General features: G+C 41.2%; 1 protein-coding gene across 1 annotated transcript in view; it reads right to left on the reverse strand.

The window, feature by feature from the left end:
• The window catches only part of Ptprm (protein tyrosine phosphatase receptor type M), a 709,515-nt gene that overhangs the window by 561,167 nt on the left and 128,350 nt on the right, over positions 1–19,998 (reverse strand). The gene's annotated exons all lie outside the window — the stretch shown is intronic.

Genomic DNA, 19,998 nt, shown 5'->3' on the forward strand with positions numbered 1-19,998 from the left:
TTTCTATTCAGAATAATTTAGAGAATATATAATATATATATATATAATATATATATCACATACATTATATATATCACATATATATATATATATATATATATATATATATATATATATATATATACATTTCATTTTGACTCATTTTGGTGGATTTCCCTCTTCCCCACTTGCCCTTCAACTCCCTACCCCTCTTGTCCTTGCATCCCACCTTCCACTCTTCTCTGTTATCCTCCCACCTTCCCTGAATATAGTCCATTCAGACTAAGCTTTTCATCTCTAAAGGGTATGTGCCAACAGTACCGGTATGGGGCAACTTTTACCCACTCTTTCCCCATTTGTTCTAGTCCAGACAGCCACTAAGACCAGAACACAGGTAATCCCCATGCTTCAGCCTCTGGAGTCGCTAGGACTACAGGTAGGAACTACTGGGCCAGGCTTTGTTATGAGAACTGAAGGGCCAATACAGCACCGACCCACAAAATAGTCAAATTCTGCCTGTGTCAGTCAATGCCATTTCATCCCCAAGTCTCAAGTTAAACTTGCACTTTCAGGAGAAGCTGCTAACAACTTTACAAATCTACAGTGAGCACAGTCTCTGGCTAGTGCTTATCCTCTGGCCAGCTGTAACTCACGTATGTGCTAAGTCTTTGATCAGAGCCAGAGTTCACCTGCTACATAACACCCCGGCAGGTCCTTCAAACCAAAGAAATCTTTTAGAAAGACTTAACTGCATTTCTCAAAGAAGCATTTTTAAACCCACTTCCTTTCCTGGTACTGTACCTTAATCATAAATGATGAGTGAATGGTTGGGTGAATGGCCTGAGGGAGAGATGAATGGATAGTGGGGACCTCAGACACCAGCAATTCTGCACAATTGAGAAAATGCCAGGGGTCTCTGTACTATCTTTAGAAAATTAACTAAGGGTCCTCTATTTGAATCCATTTATCCCAAATTCTGTGCAGGAATCCCTTGTAAAATGATTAGAAATGACAAACAATGCTTCATTCACTCTATCTTAACAGCATCCTGCTTTGAAGGTGTGATGTCCTGCAAAGTGGAAGATGAGAACTCCCGGCGGACCCCCTACAATGCTACCTCATACCATCATTCCCCCAGTAATTCCAGTGTTTGCAATTTTGAGCCTATCTACCCAGTGCTTTCCATACACATACACCCTGTGTTCACACTCTAAGAGTCCTCAGTAAAGAACAGCATGTTAACGACATAAATAATTGAATCCTACAAGATGTCCCTTTTTAAAAAAAAGAGAATTGGGAGACTAGATGTGACCCATCAGAATAACAATGGTTCTTGATCAAGGGTATACAGCGTCCCCATAAACAGGAACTCCCCTGCAGGAACACTTCCTCCCTGGGGTCTGTAATTTGGCTGTTGCCCTAGAGAAAGGATGAAAGCGATTACAGGGCAGGGAGGCTGGCATTCTGCATCTGCTAAGGCAAGCCAGTGTAGGGAGATGGAACCCTGCAGGCTGAGACTCCTCAGAGGCAGAGAAACAACACTGGAAATGAGAACTTCCTAAGACTCAGAGTGCCAATCTTAAAGGTTAGGCCACTTAGAGGAGTAAGCCTATCCGGTGCTTCACAATGGTTGTACCAAACACTGAAAAGTTGTGTGTTTTCATTCACGGAAAGTACCCGAGACTGGCATAGAAACTTGCAGTAACATCCCTAAAGGTGTCAGGTGTGGTGGCATTTAGGCTATGGAAGTAGGAGGATCACAAATTCAAGTCCCACTTGGGTGACACCCTAAGACCTAAACATAGAATCAAATTACAAAGAATATTGGGCTTAGAAAGGTAACGTCCTTGCTGCCATTTTTTTTTTAAACTGTCTGTGGATTACATCAACCATTGGGGTCATCACTAGAGGACAATGGCAAGCATCCACTCCATGTAGAAAAAGTAAAGCCAGGATAGTCACAACCAGAGGGGACAAGGCTCCTCCCTTCTAGGAAACTATGCACCTTACTATGGCCACAGAACTGAGAGACAAGGGAGAGGGTGCCAGCCTCCTGTCACAACACATGATTGACAGGCATTCATTTTTAGGTGTGACACCCTCAGGAGGCACAGCACATGCAATGATCCTTTACTAGAAACCTACAGCATACACATCACTGTGCTAAGAACTTTGCAGGAAAGTTCCACAGTCTGGACTCAAAACAATGCGTTACGGGTATCTGAGTGGTCCTTTCGCCAACAAGTAAACAGGCTAAGAGAGAGGGCGGTTTATAAGTTGTTCCAGTTGCCCTGGCAACCTTAACTCTTCCATGGTCTACACATTAAGCATGAAGTACACAAGGCTTCCATTGCTATACAGACAATACACGTCCAACATCGAACTGAGGTGTGAATAGTAAGATGGGGGAGGCCACCCAAACCTGGAGACCTAAAAACCTCTCAGTCCCCAGAATTTCTCCATGATAGCAGGACTGCTCAGCACCATGTGACTAGCCACTGGTAGCTAATGTAACAGATCAAAAGACATTCCCCATTTCACTTAATTTTCACTAGATTATAGAACGAAATACACCCAATGTTAACACTATGGCACAGCACAGCCTAGCAGATTAAATATAGACAATGATATTTAATACAGGGCAGAAAGAGCAAAACAGTAAATACTTTAAGGGGTATTCACATAGAGCCTCTTTGAGAATCTCAATATTTAAAATGTCTTTAAAGGTAAGGACACATTTGTACAGTTGTAGAAAAGCAGGTCACGTCCTCACCAGCCTCACTGAAGGCTAAGGAAGAGCAGCAAAGAGAAACAAAGGCAGGAGGGGCTGGCATCTAAGAGCAGGGCCCAAGGCCCCAGAAGAGCAGCAAGGAGAGTGTGGATGAGTAACCAGAAACGACACATGAATGAAGCCTAGTCACTCAGCACAGTGTTCCCTGTATCCAATCCCCACTGCACCCTAATGCTAAAGATTAAGAAAGCAAATTGAAAGTGATCCATGATCAAAAGAAGGCTCTCATCAATGCAAGGAAGGAATGGCAATGCTTGCTTATGGAAAGGCCACCTAAGTCACCGGTGGTGCTGACTGACGGCACATCTGTGAGAAACATGCACTGAAGACATGGGGCGAAACCCAGGCTAACAAGGGAATGTTGCATTCACCAACCCAAGGGAAATCTATGGTACACTGAGCCAACAGCCAGAGCCTGGAGATGGGGGAGCAAAGGACCTATTAGACACTACATATTTTCCTCTCTGCATTTCCCAAGGTCAGCCCACAGGCAGTATTCAGTGCAAAAAAAAATTAAAAATTAGTTGATAGAGCAGCATGAATGGGCTGGCCCAAGCTGAACCTGGATCACACAAGGCTTCTAAGGAATGTTGTGAGCACCAGGCAGAGTCACTCCCAAGCTGTCTACATATGCCCTCACAGCACAGCAACCAGACACACGAGGTGTATGTGAGTCCAGGATGCTCTGAGGAGCACATCTACCCGCTGTAAGTGTTCCTCAGTTGATTTCAGTCTCCAAATTCCAAGTTTAGAGCCTTTAAGATGAGCAAACTAGACCCTGGTCCCCAGGTGGGATTGATGGGGGGAGGGCCACTCAGTGGGTAATGTCAGCTACTCCTCGCTTCTGAAGCCATCCCGGGTTTGTGAGTTTAAGAGTTAAGCCATCAGATGCCTCTGCAGCTAGAAGCAGGAGCTCCAGCAGAAGCTAGGGGAAGTCTCCAGGGGAAGGGAAAGAATCTTTGTCCTGGTGGATCTGGAAGCATCACCCTTTAGAGAATTTGAGTTTTGCCCCATCCTCGAAGCTATCAAGAGAGTGATTTTAACTGAACTTAGTGATCTCCTACCACAACCCCAGAACTCCAATGCCAGGTGAACTTTTCCAAGACGTGGCAAAATTCTATACCATTTCCTCCTCTCCCCGAATTAACATAGATAACAGATTTCTAGTTGGCTTCACTTCTTAATAATTTCGATCAATTTTAAATATCCACTAGAATACAGATTTGCCTGTCTTCTACCCCAAAATATTTGCCTGTTGACAGAATTACACGATAATCTTAATACTCATAATATTAATAAAAACTTAACTCTGAAATTGAGTATATGTGGAATCACAATTATATGACTACCATCCATATGTATTGGCTACAACAATATCAAAATAAAGCAGAGTCATTACACAGGGGAGCAGGCTGCACAAACACTGTGCCTTCACTGGCTTTGGACAAAAAAACCATGTAAAGCCTCCTCCCTTCTGCTACCTTCCATCCCCCAAGTTCTGCTGCATCTGAGCTGGGGTACCCAGGTGCTCTCTTGTCCCATGATGCTTGAAATTAACACCACGTGTTTATCCTCTGGCAGAGTGAGAAAACAGGAGTCTAAGCAAAGGCTGGAGGACACATAGTTCAAAATTGGACAGGGCCATATTTGAATGATGGAGTGGAACTTATTAATGGTTCAGAGCCCCTCACATGTATATCACTGTAGCACGAATCTTAAAAGGTCTTATTAATTAAAACAAACTCAGAGCCAGGTATTGGGGTGATTGCTGAATGATCAGAGAAACAGAACACCTCACCTCACCAGTTCCTCAGCTGATCCTGTTTCCTCAGACTGGAAGCCTCTGAGTCCTCATCTGGAATAGATCTCAGCTAAACTGCTGCTCAAAAAGCCTAAAAGCTTAAGTCGCTCTAATACCTGGTTTTCACGCCTTATATACCTTTCTGCTTTCTGCCATCACTTTCTGGGATTAAAGTCATGAGTCACCAAGCCTGCATGTTTCCAGTGTGGCTTTGAACTCACAGAGATGTAGATGGATCTCTGCCTCTGGAATGCTAGGATTAAAGGTGTGTGCTACCACTGCCTAACCTCTATGTTTAATATTATGACTGTTCTGTTCTCTGACCCCCAGATAAGTTTATTGGGGTGCACAATATATCAACCACATATCATGCTTAGAGATGAGGGACTTTTACTTTTTTGTGGGGGCAGGCATAGCAGCCTGCATTTCAGAATGGTAGTTCCTGGGTGTAAGGGGTGGCAGTGGGGGGGGGGGGGGAGGAAGAGGGGAGGAATGGCAGCCCAAGGAGCCCAGGGATAGCTCATTGGAAACAATCTCTAAAATAATGCAGGGACTCTGGTTCCCCAGCTCAAGTAGGAGGTCCACAGCCTGAGCTGTGAATATGTTCCCCGGGGGTTTTGAAAATTTGGGTGGGTCTGAGAAAACATACCTGATACTGGTCTGTGCTATACTGGATCGACCTTCCCTCTAGTAAGTGCTCAGCCAGGTTAGAGGTTAATATGGAGGAAGGGGTACCCACCCACCATAGTAGGGGAACAGATAAAAGAGGCCCACCATTTGGCTGTGAAGAACCAAGGATATGGGTGGGAAAGAAAGCAGCCTAAGGATGAACATGTTCTGACTTATCAAAGCTTGCGGGAGCTGCTTTCCTCTCCCAGCCTGGGAGCTAAGGTGCAGTGAGAAGACATGACCCCAGAAATCCTGTAGTCTTGAACTTGACTTTTTGAAGTTTTACATGTGGCAAATTAACTGGGAACAGTGGCATAGGATGAAAATTATAGTGCTGGGGAAACTGAGGATCAGAAGTTTCATGCCAGGCTAGGCTATGCAGCAAGATCCTATTTAGAAACAAAACCTAAATCTTCAAATTAAACTATTACAATTCACTAAAGTCAGCTACAGTCATATACTCCCAATTTCAGCTTGACTCCTGGCTGCCCATAATAGGTTGTGAATTTGTCAGACTTTAAGTGAAAAATATTTATGTTAAGTTCTGGCCAAAGAAAACTAAACCTCAGTAGAACTATTACATGGCTGCTTCCAGGTGCAACCTCTAAGCCCAACCACACTGCCTCATCACACACACTACCCCTCAACATGTTTACTCCTGACAGAAGGACACAATGGCTGAAGCATAAACATGCATATCTTTAGCTCTCCTTGGCGACACATGTATCATGACCTAGATTGTAAATATCCCACAAAGCACACATGTCGAAGGCTTGCTCCCCAGCATGTAGATATACTAGCAGGTGAGGGTGCGCTTCGAGGTAGAGGCAAGTGGTAAGAAAGGTAGGTAACCTAGAACATACAACAGACATCTGTACCCTTCACTTCTTCCTCTCATGCTGTGCCCTAACTACCATGCTCCTGCCATGATGCCCAGGCCCAGAGCAGCAGGACCAAATGAACCCTCTGAAAACGTAATCTTAAAGAAACCTTCCATCCTTATAACTTTGCCTTAGGCAATTTGTCATGGTGATGGATAGCTGATTACCTCAGGATAGGAAAGCAAGCAAGAAAGAGGGAACCAAAAGAATGTTTCTTTTTGCTTAAATAAAAATATATTCTGCTTACTAATTCTTATAATATTCTGCTTATATAAAAATATATTCATGCTTATGTCATTCTTATTCTGTGTCTACCAATATCTTAGGCTGTATCTAATGCTGATTAAAACATAATATTTTTATACCAAGATAAGAAAAACAACAACAACAATAAAAAAACCTTAAGTATTTTATTTTGCTTCTGTAGATGTACAAATTAACCAAAGTAGAAACACAGAACAATTCTATTGACAATGTTCATGAATCAATTTTTCAGCAGTTCTCCAAATATTACATGGGATGGAGAGAAGCCAAGACAAAATGAGTCCCTGTTTGGGCTCAGCTTAAGAACCAAGCTATCTGAATTAGTATTATGTATATACAGGAATAATCTACTATTTGATACCATTGATCCTGTCCATACATTTCCCTTGCTATACAAGTATGGCTGATGTTTATTGTCATTGTTAAGAATAAAATTTGGGGTGAGCCATGGAAACTTGGAAAATAATATACTGCCTATTGAATGACCCAGAACAAGTCTTAAAATCTTCATTTGATGAACAGAAAGCAACAATTTGATGGAGAAGTGCCTTTTGCTTTTAGAGTGTATAAATCTTGCAAGATGAAAGTTGTTAAATACAATATAATTCACTCTGGAGCATAATGAAATAGATATGATGGATGGAAAGTTGTTTTGATCTTTCTCACTGGTTAAATGATGATAGATGAGTGATGCTTGCTGCTGAATTTCTAGGCAGAGTCCGTGTTTGAACTCCTTGTCTTTATCAAGTGCTCCCCATCAACAATCATCCTACATCCATCTCCATCAAGCCAATGTGACACTCAGCAATTATGACAGAGGGAAGGCCAGAAACCTTACAGAACAAGTCCCTCAGTACCAGCTGTGATGTGCCGTGCAATCAGCATGTCAGGGAGGCATTGCTGTCTCGGCAAATCTACAATGCTACGAATGTATAAGTAAGCTAGCTCTACCCAGCAAAGATAAAACATTCCCAACACCACAGGGACTTGCTTTCAGGGAGGGAATCTACTATGAGGGACTGGTACAGAAATCCCATGCTTAGCTCCATGTTTCCTGAATAACTTAACACCCACAGATAAGTAACTTGTAATTAGACATCCTAAATTGAATGAAGAGAGATGCAGACAAGCCGAAGTGTACATAATTCCAGAATAGTCATTTGTCTTTCAGGGAATACAGGTGTTTCTTGAATGCTACATCCACTAGTTACATTCATGTTTCTAATATTTGGGTGTGTTGTAGCAACAGTCCTGAGGAGACATGAACAAATGTCTACCCACCTCATGCAGGGAACTGATGACAGACCCCAACAAAGTCCACAACGGTGAACAACAAGTTGTACTGGGGTTATTAATAGGAATATAGTTGAGGGGTTACTTACAGGAACAGAAATAGTTCAAAGTAGACCACCAAAGCCCACCAAAGCAGCCCACAAATCCTGGAGACCTGAGCACACTGTGCAGCTGATGTGTTGTGCAGGGGTCTTTCCTGGTAGCTCGGTTAATCTGAGGCTCTACAAGGCAGCTCAGCTAGTATGAGAGATCCCCCACAGTCCTTCCTGCTTCTATATGCTTGGGAGGAAGGGGCCTGGTGATTTGATCAGTTTCAGTGACTTTGTGGAGCCTTTGATTTGCCTATTTTCTGAGCTTACGGAGCTTCCTGAAAGGGTGGAATGCTCAGCCAGTTCCCTGAGCATCCTGTGAGCATCCTGTGTTGGAAAGAGCATCAGCCCTCACCACTACCTCTGTTGTTTTACCTCCCTTTCCATATCCGGCCTTATGATAGCCTGGCTTTTGTTGTTTGTTTTATTTATTTAACTCCCCTTTAAGATCCTGTATCTTCAGCAGCTTTCTTCCAAGGTCGATGATTTAAATATTGGAGGAAGCTGTTACACCAAAGAGGGCTAAGACAATGTTGACACTGACATTTCTCTGTCTCACTCTAAAACTAATTTTTGCTATAGTGCAGGAAGGGGGAAACATTCAAGCACAGGAGAGCATTCTTACAGCTACTATAAAAATAGCTGACCACTAATCTTCAGCCGAAGACAATAACTTATGTAACAAATTTATAAAGAAGAAACATTAAGTTCTCAGCAAGAAAAAGAGAACATAACATGATTCATTGTAAGCCCTCCACATCCTGCAGTGGCATCCTCCAGAAGAAACCAGACCAGACAAAACAAAACACCAAAAATCAAACCAAACAACAAACAATAACAACAACAAACGTGCCTTAGCTTCATGATGAGAGGCCACTTTCATTTTCCAGAGCCCATCAAGGCACTTACAAAACTGGTCAAACCTTTAGAACAGAGGAGTCCTGGAACCTCCATACAACCCGAGGGTGATGTTACTGTGAAGCTGAATGTCAATTCTAGGGTCAAGGTAGAAGCCACCCCATCACACTCAATGCTAGAATGGTGGTTCCTGACACAAGCAATGATGCACAACTAAAGTTCACTTTCATTCATAAAACACCAGTATCAACTTTAACAGCACAGTGTCCTCGAGCTAGATTAATTCAGGATTTTATCACTCAGACCAGAAGAGTAGGGTTTAAGGTTGGCTTAGTATTACACAGTTGTCTATGATTTAAACTCTTCGAGTGACAAGCATTTTAAAAGTTGTCACTGGAGGCTGGAGAGATGGCTCAGCAGTTAAGAGCATTGGCTGCTCTTCCAGAGGACCCTTGTTTGATGCCTAGCACCTACATGATGGCTCACAACCATCTGGAACTCTAGTTCCAAGGGAAAGGATGCCCTCTTCTGACCTCTGTTGGCACCAGGCTGGCACATGGTACTCAGACATACATTCAGACAAAACACCTATATGTGTACAATAATAAAATACTACTTTTATGTTAGTATAGCCAGTAAGTATAAAAACTGAAGTCACAGACTCAAACGTGTGCTTAGAAATAATAAAAACAAGACACTGAGAAGATGTGGCTCAGAAAATGGCAGTGCAGGAAGCAAAACCAGAAATCCACTCTATTTCTAAAAGCTTTACAATTATTTATCTAGTGTGGACAGAGGCAAGGGTGCATGTGTAGAAGTCAGAGGACAATTTGTGGTTGGTTCTCTTCTTCTTCATGGGTTCCAAGGCTCAAACTCAGGTCATTGGATTCTACAGCAAGTACTTTTACCTGATGAGCAACCTCACTGGCCTCAAGATCATTTTTATTTGGCAAAATTACATGAATGCTACATTTCCTTCTGACATAAAGTCTGTCTGGGCTGAGTTCTTTTGAGTGTTTTGTGCTGTTTTTCTTTCTCCATTATCACAAAATGAATGCTATTTTTAAACACAGCAGCAGTCTGTCTGTAGCAGAAAATTAAAAGAACTGGAAGAGAGATTATTCTACTCAAGGACTAGGTGGAACATTACCATATAATTTATCCGGAGAACACTGTCTACATCTGCAACCAAAGTGGAATCAACATGTGCTGCATGATGGACAAACAAGGATAACAAGAATCTTTGCAAAGTCCTTGGTTCCAAAGAATTGAAGCTGCAAATGTCAAGAATTGCTTCTCTACTGCCCTGATGAACAGGAAAGGCCAAAGCATTTCATGTAAGGAAAACCTCCCACAGGAAGGTTCAGGGAACCAGGCGAGGACTGGGATGGGGCTCAGCCGGAGAGCATGTGACTAGCATGTGTGAAAGCCTGAGCTCAAACAGAAAAGAGCAAAGAAAGTGGGAGGGCAGTTATTTCCAAAAGGGAGGAAGGGCTAAACGGCTAGGTTTTCAGGGTTGATGCCTCTTGAGGGAGAGAGAGTCCATGAACACTCCAGGACAGAATAGCTGGTCCTTTGTCTATCCATTATGATATGCTGTCAGTTAGGATATTAGATGACAATGAAAAATTAATTGTTTAGGGGCTGAAAAGATGGCTCAGGGATTAAGAAAGCATAGCGAAGAGAACCCAAGTTCAGGTTCAGCTACATCAGGTAGCTCACAGCCACTAGTAACTCTGGCTCCAGGGAATATGGCAGTGTACATATAACTACACACACACACACACACACACACACACTTTAAAATAAATAAATCTAAAAAAACATTAATGTTTAGCTTGTGCCAGGACCTTATACCAAAGAAGAACATAAAAGATCAAAATAATTAAATACAAATGAAACACTGTAACTACAGATCAGAAAACACAGTCCCAAAGATCAAAATATCTAACCATTAACATGATATCATGGTACAAAATAATTGAAAACAGAAAAACTTAGGGAAATCATCAATGGACAGGCATGTGGCTGAGATACATTTGGGTTCTAATTGTCAATGTATTATTCTCACTGAGTAAATCAATGATCTGGGTGAGTTACCTTAAACTGTGATACCCTAGATTTTAGTAATTGTAACAGGCAGTATTCAGAGACTGGAATGTCACCTGGGGTTACATGGGATGACATGGCACAAAGTACATGTAATGCATGCCTTTCACGCTCTTAACATGATTCTTTTGTGCTAAATTTTCTCCCTTTAATCATGCCATAAGATAGCAAGCACAGAACACAGCCCAGAGGAAAACCTATTTTTACACCCTCAAGTTATTCTAGAAATAAAAGCCAAGCACAAAATCACTGTCCCATATCTAAATTGGGGAGAAATAGCATGGATTTTTATTTGGATTTCTGTGTGTGTGCAAAAGAGCTTACCACCATAAATTCAAATTTGACTTGCCACTGGCTTGCCACAAAAACACCAGGTCCTTGTCGTTCTCTCAAAAAACTGTACTAAAGACAGCTATGACACATGACACTAAAAGTGAGAATCTATAACTAAGCAACGATTCACCTATGTAGACACTCAGAATCCTGAAGGACAGCTGGAGGTGCAGCTCAGTGGTCGAGGGCACGGTGAGTGTGTACCAGGCCCTAGGTTTGATCCCAGTACCACCACAAAAATTAAAAACAAACATTATTTATTAAAACAAAAGATAGCAGCCTTTAAAAAAACAACCAAAAATAGTTTAGGAACAAAAGAAATTCTTTGAGATTAAAAATATCCCCTCATTAAAAAAAAGAGAAAGAGATTGATATATTCTCTCTCTCTCTCTCTCTCTCTCTCTCTCTCTCTCTCTCTCTCTCCCCCTTCCGTCTGTCTGTCTGTCTGTCTGTCTGTCTCTCCCATATATACACCAAAAATAAATAAACAAAAAAAAATACAGCTTAAAAATCTTGAAATAAATTAAAAAGTCCTGAAATACAAGGTAAATGATGATTTAAAATGGGCAAAGGAGCTAAAAAGATGTTTTTGAGAATGAGATCTACTATGGCCTACTCAAGTGAGGAAAGATGCCCATTGTCATTAATTATTAGGGAAGTGAAATTCAAATCCACTGGAATCAAAGTGATGGACATGAAAGACTGACCAGCACATAGTAAAATTAAAACTATCATTTATCTATGACAAAAATTAAGATGACATGGTATCTTTGACAAAATTTAGCAGTTTTCAAAAAGATAATCATAGAGTAGTCAAGAGTCCCAGGAATTCTACTCTGATACATAGGACCAAAAGAAAGGAAATGTACATCCATCTGAAATGAAAATGTTCGTAGCAGCATTAACTATAATTAGCCATAAAGGAAACACAATGCAGAAACTATCAATCACTGAATGAACAAAAAGAGGCATAGCTACAAAACAGGATTTTACTGAGCCACAGTGAGGAATGGGCCGCTGCACGGTTCATGACAAGGAAGTGCCTTCAAAACATGACGCTAAGTGAAAGAAGCCACCACAAAGCCCATGAGTTACAGGAGTCTATCACTGTGAAGTGTGAAGAATAAGAAGACCTGTAAAATTGGCAAGGATTCAGTTGGGTGGGTGCAAACAACAGACTGCCAATGGGTACAGAATTTCTGAAATATTGGGGGCCTGAAGCAGACAGGCAGAACCCAGAGCTTACTTTGGTTAATCAAAAGGCTTCAGGTTCAGTGAGAGAGTTCTTTAAAAAAACAGGAGGGAGACCAGAGGAAGAAAGACAATAAAATCATTTTCTGGCCTCAACAGACATGTGTGTATGTGTGTGAAATACACATTAAAAAGTTTAATTCTGGGGTATTAGACTATCCCTTAATTTGTGATGTATTGTAGTATTTTCCCATTATGTAATTTATTTGGGGGTTTCTTACAGTAGCTTCTGACATAGTTATCTTTAAGGCTTATTTTTCTAAATTATGCGTGTGTGTGTGTGTGTGTGTGTGTGTGTGTGTGTGTGTGTGTGTTTGGTTTATGCACATGAACACTGGTGCCCAGAGAGGTCAGAGGCATCATTTCTCCCTGGAGCTGGAGGCACAGGTGGCTGTGAGCTGTTGGGTGTGGGTGCTAGGAACTAAACCCCAGCCCTCTGTGGCATGCACTCTTAACTGCTGAGCCATCTCTCCTGCCCCCACTAATATATTTTTAAGGTTTTATAACGGTACAGACAAATATACCCATCATCTATTTTTTATTACCTGAATCCTGAAATTTCTGAATGTAGAAAGGTTGTTCTTATACCCAATTGTAAATGAACCCACTCAAGTTTTATTAGCACTTATCCCAGCTTTCTTTCTCTCTCTCTTTTTTTTTCCCTTAACTTTTTTGTTTCCTATAATGAACATCTCTGGCCCATTTGGTGTTTATGATATTGTATGGTGAAGTGTGAATCCAATTTGATATTTACCAAAATGATTACCTAGCTTCTCCATCGACACATATTAAAAGTCTATCTTTCCCAACAACACCTGAGCTGTGAAGCCGGTGAAGCCATGGGAGAGCACTAAGCAAATATTGCTGAATGCACGAAGCCACCCTGACAGCCTTCACACCTTTTGATCCTCATATTATGGCACCTAGATAAGCCAACTCTGCAGAGTCAGCAGGGAAAATAGTAGTTTCCAGGGTCAGTGGATGAACTGAAAGAGAGGGAGGAACATTATATTTGTGAAAACACCATTATATAATGTAGATGCAGGTCATACACTGCAGCAGGAATCTTAAATGGTCTTATTAATAAAATCAAACCTGAGCCAGGTACTGGGGTGAATGCTGGAAGATCAGAGAAGCAGAACAAGTCATAGCTTTCTCACCTCGACGTTCCTCAGCTGATCCTGTTTCTTCAGACTGGAAGCTTCTGTGTCCTCATCCCAATGGCTCTCAGCTGAACTGCTGCTCAAAAGCCTGAAGCTTAACCAGCTAAAAGCTTCTAGTTTCTGGTCTTGAACCTTATATATCTTTCTGCTTTCTGCTATCCCTCCCTGGGATTACAGGCTCATTTCTTGGGATTAAAGGCATGTGTCACCATGCCTGGCTGTTTCCAATGTGGCCTTAGCTCATAGAGATCCAGAGGGATTTCTGCCTCTGGAATGCTAGGATTAAAGGTGTGAGTGCCACCATTTTCTAGCCTCTGTATCTAGTGGCTGTCTTGTTCTTTAACCCCATAAAGTTTATTAGGGTGCGCAATATTTTGGGGAACACAATACCACCACAATACACTTATCAAAACCTGTGAACTTCTGAACACAAAGAGTGAGTCCCAATGTAAACCATGGACTAATAGCGTCATCTATCAACTTTGGCTCATCAATCATAGTAAATGTACCATACAAATATGCAAGATGTTAAAAGACAAGGGATCAGAAATAACTAGCTAATACCTGTCACTTTTCCCCCGTGAGACTATTTCTCAAAATTTAAAATCAAAACACAAATCTCCCTATACCCTACTCTCTTTTTATCCACTTTCTTCTCTTCTCCCCCCAATCCCCGTGTGTGTGTGTGTGTGTGTGTGTGTGTGTGTGTGTGTGTGTGTAGTTCAAAGGGACCCTTGTGGGGTTGACTCACTCTTCCATCATGTTGGTCCTGGGGATCAAATTCAGGCTGTCTACTTTGGAAGCAGATGCCTTTTCCTACCATGTCATCAGCCTTTGAGGTTTTTTGTTGTTGGCATTTTTTTTCAACTGTTATTTTCTAGAGGCAGAGTCTCTATGCAGCCTAGATTGGTCTCAAACTCACACCAATCTCCTACCTCAGCCTTTGGAGTGCTATAATTACAGGCAAGAGTCCAGAATCCCAACATCCCTCATCTTCTCTCTCTCTATGCTCTTTTCCATATTATTGTTTGTATATGTGATAAATGAGTACAAGAATTGAATTTTCCTGCATAAAGTGAAAGCTTGGGCTTATGTTGGTGCCACATTATATTGGTTAATTTGAAAGGAACTGACATCTTTCTGAGAAGGGATTGCCCTATCCAAGAGATTCCCACTTGTTCCTGTCTACTTTCCTCAGAGAAGCTGAGAGTATCCTTGGAGAGATTTGGTAAATGCGTACTTAACTCTAGTATTTTCTCATAGCTCTTGATGCTATCATAAACAGGATTTTCCTCTTCCATTTTACCATCGATTGGTTCAGTTTGTATACATGAACACTACTGATTTTCATGTGTTCATTTTAGATTCATCTATCTGCTGCTTATGTTGGTTTTGTCTTCCACTCTTCAGGTATCAACCATAGATAGGATGTTCCACTCCCCTCGCCTGCAATCTTTTCATATCTAATGATTTTCCTTAGCTGCTTTTCACTCCAATGCAAGGTTGAACATCCATGAGCACCAGAGACAGTGGGGTCCTCCCTCAGTTGGGGGCTCCCTGGGAATATGGCTCATGCTTCACTATCAAGGAAGATGTTACCCTAATTCTGCTGTCTAAATATTATACCCTACTTTCAAAAACTGTTCATAAACTACTTTTTTAATGAATATGATGTCCTCTTGTATTAGAAACCAGGAATGGGTGAACTTGGTCAGAGGTATTTTTACCAGCTCTGAAAAAAAAATTATAACCAAAGTCTTAACTATAATCCTGTGAACTCTAGGGAACATTTCACAATACCTGTGCTGCACAATGGCAACACAAACAGCTTAGCATTCCTTTTGATAAACGGTTAAATGAGCAATTTCAAGCTCCCGGGTTTTCTGTATAACATAGAATGTATGGTGCTGTCTTTACTATTTCTGCTACACAGGGGTCCTCCCACATGCTCAACTGATGAGTAGATTCGAGAAATAAAGGAAAGCCTGCACTGGAGGCTAAGGGCTCCACCTGTTACAATTTAAGCTTTAAAGCATTTGACAAAAAAAAATTCCATTGCTGCATTTGAGAGCCTGGTACTTTTCTTTCCCAGGAGGTCAAGAGAAGCAATAGAGAGCTAATCCAAGCTCCTTTTAAATAATCTACCCCCAGTTTCAACACTTATTATGTGCTCACTGTAGAGACGGTCAGGTGAAAAGCTCAGGGCATGCACCAACAGAGCAGAAACTTTACCTCAGTGGGAGGAAGGGACGAGGTAAGCCAAGAACACAAAAGCCTTTTTAACAAAGGATGTTATTCTCTTTAAAGTAGTAATCTATAGCAAATTACACAGAAAGTGCTTGATTATAGTTTTCAGTCATTTAGAAAAGGATAATTTAATATGAAGTTAAAAGCTGATTCATTTTTGCAAAGGGTTTACTAGCTGTCAATTATACTCTTTATGAGTCATCCACTGAGCTCATATGTAGTGAAATGCAGACTGGGAAAACATTATTTGGTTACAATTCAGTCTCCCTAAAGGATATTGTAAAAGTTGGATATATATCAAAAATACATATTCTTGAGCCTCTGTTTAATTCATATTTCAATAAGTTAGGATATTCATTTTCTTTTAAAAAAAAAAAACCTACTGCAGGCTTCCTCAAAGGCAATTTAAGAGCTGAATGAGGCAATTGGTTGTAAATAATCAAGAACACGTTGAAGGAGCAGATTTAATAATAATCTTGCACTACATTACTTCTTGCTGGAATACTGGAGACAGCCAACAGTTAGGGCATCAATGATTGAGATCACTGTGTCTGAATGGATGTACAATACTGTGAGAGCAAGGAGTTTGAAGATCCTCAACAGATATATGCAACACTACCCACCCCTCTACTCTCCATCACCCACTACCCACCCCTCACCCCCCAACCCTAGAACATAAGCTAAAAAGGAAGGCAAAGATGAGGAGGGCTTTTGTGAACAACACACCCAGTCACTGGCAGAGCTTCTCAACCCAGAACCAACACATGCCACCTGCTCTCCTCCCTAACCAAGATGAAAATGACAGAGAAATTACGGAACATGCCAGGCAAGTAACTGTGCAGTGAACTTTCAGATGGCTTCTACTGTAGGCTTGAATTTACATTTTGCTTTAAACACTCTGAGACAAAAGTTCTCTTAATTCCTTTCAAGAGAGCTTGTATGTGATTAATAAAATACAACTCTTTCCCCAGCATCCTGCCTTCAATCATATAAAGTTGAAGGGGTAGTGTCTCTGGTCATTAAAAATGTTACATGTTTTCTGCTATGGGATGGTCTTTCTGTATGCTGTGAATATGTCTTGCTACCATTGGCTAATAAAGAAGCTGCTTTGGCCTATGGCAAGGCAGGTTATAGCCAGGTGGGAAATCCAAGCAGAGATACAGGGAGAGGAAAGGCAGAGTCAGGGCAGATGCCAGCCTGCCGCCCAAGGAGCAGTATGTCAGTCGACTGGTAATGCTACGGCTACATGGCAAAATATAGACTAATAGAAATGGGTTAATTTAAGATGAAAGAGTTAGCTAGCAAGAAGCCTGAGCCACAGACCCAGCAGTTTTTAATTAATACAAGCCTCCATGTGTTTACTTGGGACCAAGCAGCTGCGGAACAAAGGAAAACTTCTGTCTACATATTTTCCCTAACGATTCTCTCATGTTAAAATTAGGTTTCTATAAACTGATTCCAGAAGCATCTCCATAAGGACTGAGCCATCAAGAACCACTCAACATCTATGCTTTCAAGACTGAAGGTCAGATGTAGTTAGAGATTACACTGGTTCAGTAAAGTGGCGGTTGTGGGTTCTCCAAGATCCATGACTTCACTAACCCTGGACAGCTGACTAGGTTTCCAGTACTGGGTGGGATTGGTCTCTTATTGAACAGGTCTTAATTCCAATTAAAAAGCTTTTGGTTGCCACCAAGGCATGCATATTGCTACTGCACCCCGAGGGTTATCTTGTCATACTGGTCATCATTATAGTTCATGGGTGTCATAACTAGGTAGGGCTGGCAGTGACTGCTCTCCTTTGGAAACTGACATAGCACCTTCTGTTACCACCATGAAAGCTACTCCTCAGCAGGGATTATTTCAGGTCAGTTTCAGATCAGGGCCCTGTGGGAACTATTTCTGAAGAATATCAAGTTTTCGTCACTAGGGACTTCCCTTTCACCTCTGGAAAACAACCAGGGGCAATAGCAGCAGCCTGTAATGTTTTGGGGAGTCTCTTGGACAATCCTGACCAACAACTCAGAAGAGGACTTTCTCATACCCCATGTTGGGGATTTTGTTATATGATCTTTAGCTCTTGGAGAGAACATTGTTAGCCCAGATGGAGACATTTCCTTTATGCTATCTGTGTATATTTATATTCAGATAGAGGGGAAAAAAGACAAGAAATGATAAATTATAATCTAAAAAAAATTTTAAGAGTGTAAGTCAGCTTTTGTATTTTTTTTCCTTCCCTTGCTCACATCTACCCCACCCCCAGGTTTGAAGTATTTATACAGGACTAAAATCAAAAGCAAAAAATAAAATAAAATAAAATAAAAAGTAAAAGAGGAATCCTTAGGAATTTAGAAGGTATGGCCAATCAGCTCTACTTCTTTGCTAGTATATAATTTTTTTTCTGTTTTAAATCGTAAGCCACCTCTTAAATTCCTCTCACTACGCATACTACCTATCTTCAGGCGGATCTCAACTACACACTGAACATAACTTCTCTTTCTGAGCTGATGCTCACACTGGAGATCCTGCAGTGCTTCACAGGAACTCTACAGTCTGTTCTTCAGAGAAACAGGATTCCATGTGTGCAAGGCCCTAGACTTCATCCCCAGTGCTGAGAAAAAGAGAGAGAAAGAGGTCATCAGAGGGAGGGACGGAGGGAGGAAGGGAGGGAGGGAGAGAGGGGGAGGAGAGAGGGGGAGGAGGGGGGAGGAGGGGGAGGAGAGGGGGAATCAGGTGTTCAATCCTTTTGATTATCTTCCAGGAAAGAAAGTACCTTTTTGGGAGGTAGAGGGGGTGGGAGGTGGCCATCACACATGGCCAAAAAGGCGAACTACCCATCACCTCTTCCTTGAGGAATCTCACACTGCCTTGCTTTAAACAGAAAATCCATAGAAATGTTTGTCTACCAAATAATACATATATGAGTAAAGAATTTTAAAGGGATTAGTGAAGAAGGTGACAACTATTTATATATATATATATATATATATATATATATATATATATATATATATGTATGTATATATCTATATATGTATGTGTGTGTATATATATATGTATGTGTGTGTATATATATATATATATATATATATATATATATATATATATATATATATATATATTATTCTTTCTCTTTCCACTTTTAAATAAACTTTAGAAAAATTAGAATTGGTGGGATTGGAAATGTAAAAATAGCTTCATCTTAATCCTTGAAATAAACAGAAAGTCTCTCTGAGCCAGCCACGGTTGGCTGCACTCTGTCAAGCCAACGCAGTGGAGCCATAGCCACAAAAGGACTTTCTGACTAAAGCACTGGCAGTGGTTTCTCTGGGCCTCCTCAACGTGAGCCTCGTTTTTCTTTTTCTCCTAAAATGTTACTATCAAACTGGAAAAGTAATAAGACAGAGACAAGGAAGACTGCAGGAGACATAACGGGTAACACCCAAGTTCAGCTCCAGCTGAGGTTTCCAAAGAGATGAATTTCAAATCTACTGATGTACATGCAACTCTATGCTGTTCTGGACATAGACCATGCTGGTTGCCATTTCTACTTCTTATTTTATATTTCATTTAATATTTTCCTTGTCAATTGGCATGGCTAAAATGTTGCTTCCAGTAATTTATAGTAATTCCAGTATACAGCATTAATAGTTTAGACACATTTGAACCATATTGGATCTACACATTACATTCAGATTCAAGCTCTTCAAAAATTGGAACAAACACCTAGCAGCAAAATGACTGAGTACTACTCCCCGGAAATATATAACACAAAGAAACTACAGGTTCCATGACCATCTGTAAAGAATCCAAAAATAAACAAATAAAGAAATCCTAGACTTGCAGTGATTGTTAATGTGTATGGAAAGTCATTTCTCTTGAAGCTTCTGTAGCTGGGTGTGGTGGCAAATACCTTCGGTCTTAGCACTTTAGAGTTAGCAGCCAGCCTGGTCTACATAGAGTCTCAGGCTAGACAGGACTACAAGGTGGGACAATGTCTTTAAAAAGCTATGCAGGGCCGGGCGGTGGTGGCACACGCCTTTAATCCCAGCACTCGGGAGGCAGAGCCAGGTGGATCTTTGTGAGTTCGAGGCCAGCCTGGGCTACAGAGTGAGTTCCAGGACAGGTTCCAAAGCTACACAGAGAAACCCCATCTCAGAAAAAAAAAATTATGCAGGGCAGGGGGCAGAGGCAAAGGAAGGAAGTTTCCCCCAAAAGTCACTGAAGAGTAAAAATAAGCATACACAACAGAAACAGAAAGACAATGTGA

This window comes from Onychomys torridus, chromosome 23, assembly GCF_903995425.1.
Source record: "Onychomys torridus chromosome 23, mOncTor1.1, whole genome shotgun sequence".
Lineage (NCBI taxonomy): Eukaryota > Metazoa > Chordata > Mammalia > Rodentia > Cricetidae > Onychomys > Onychomys torridus.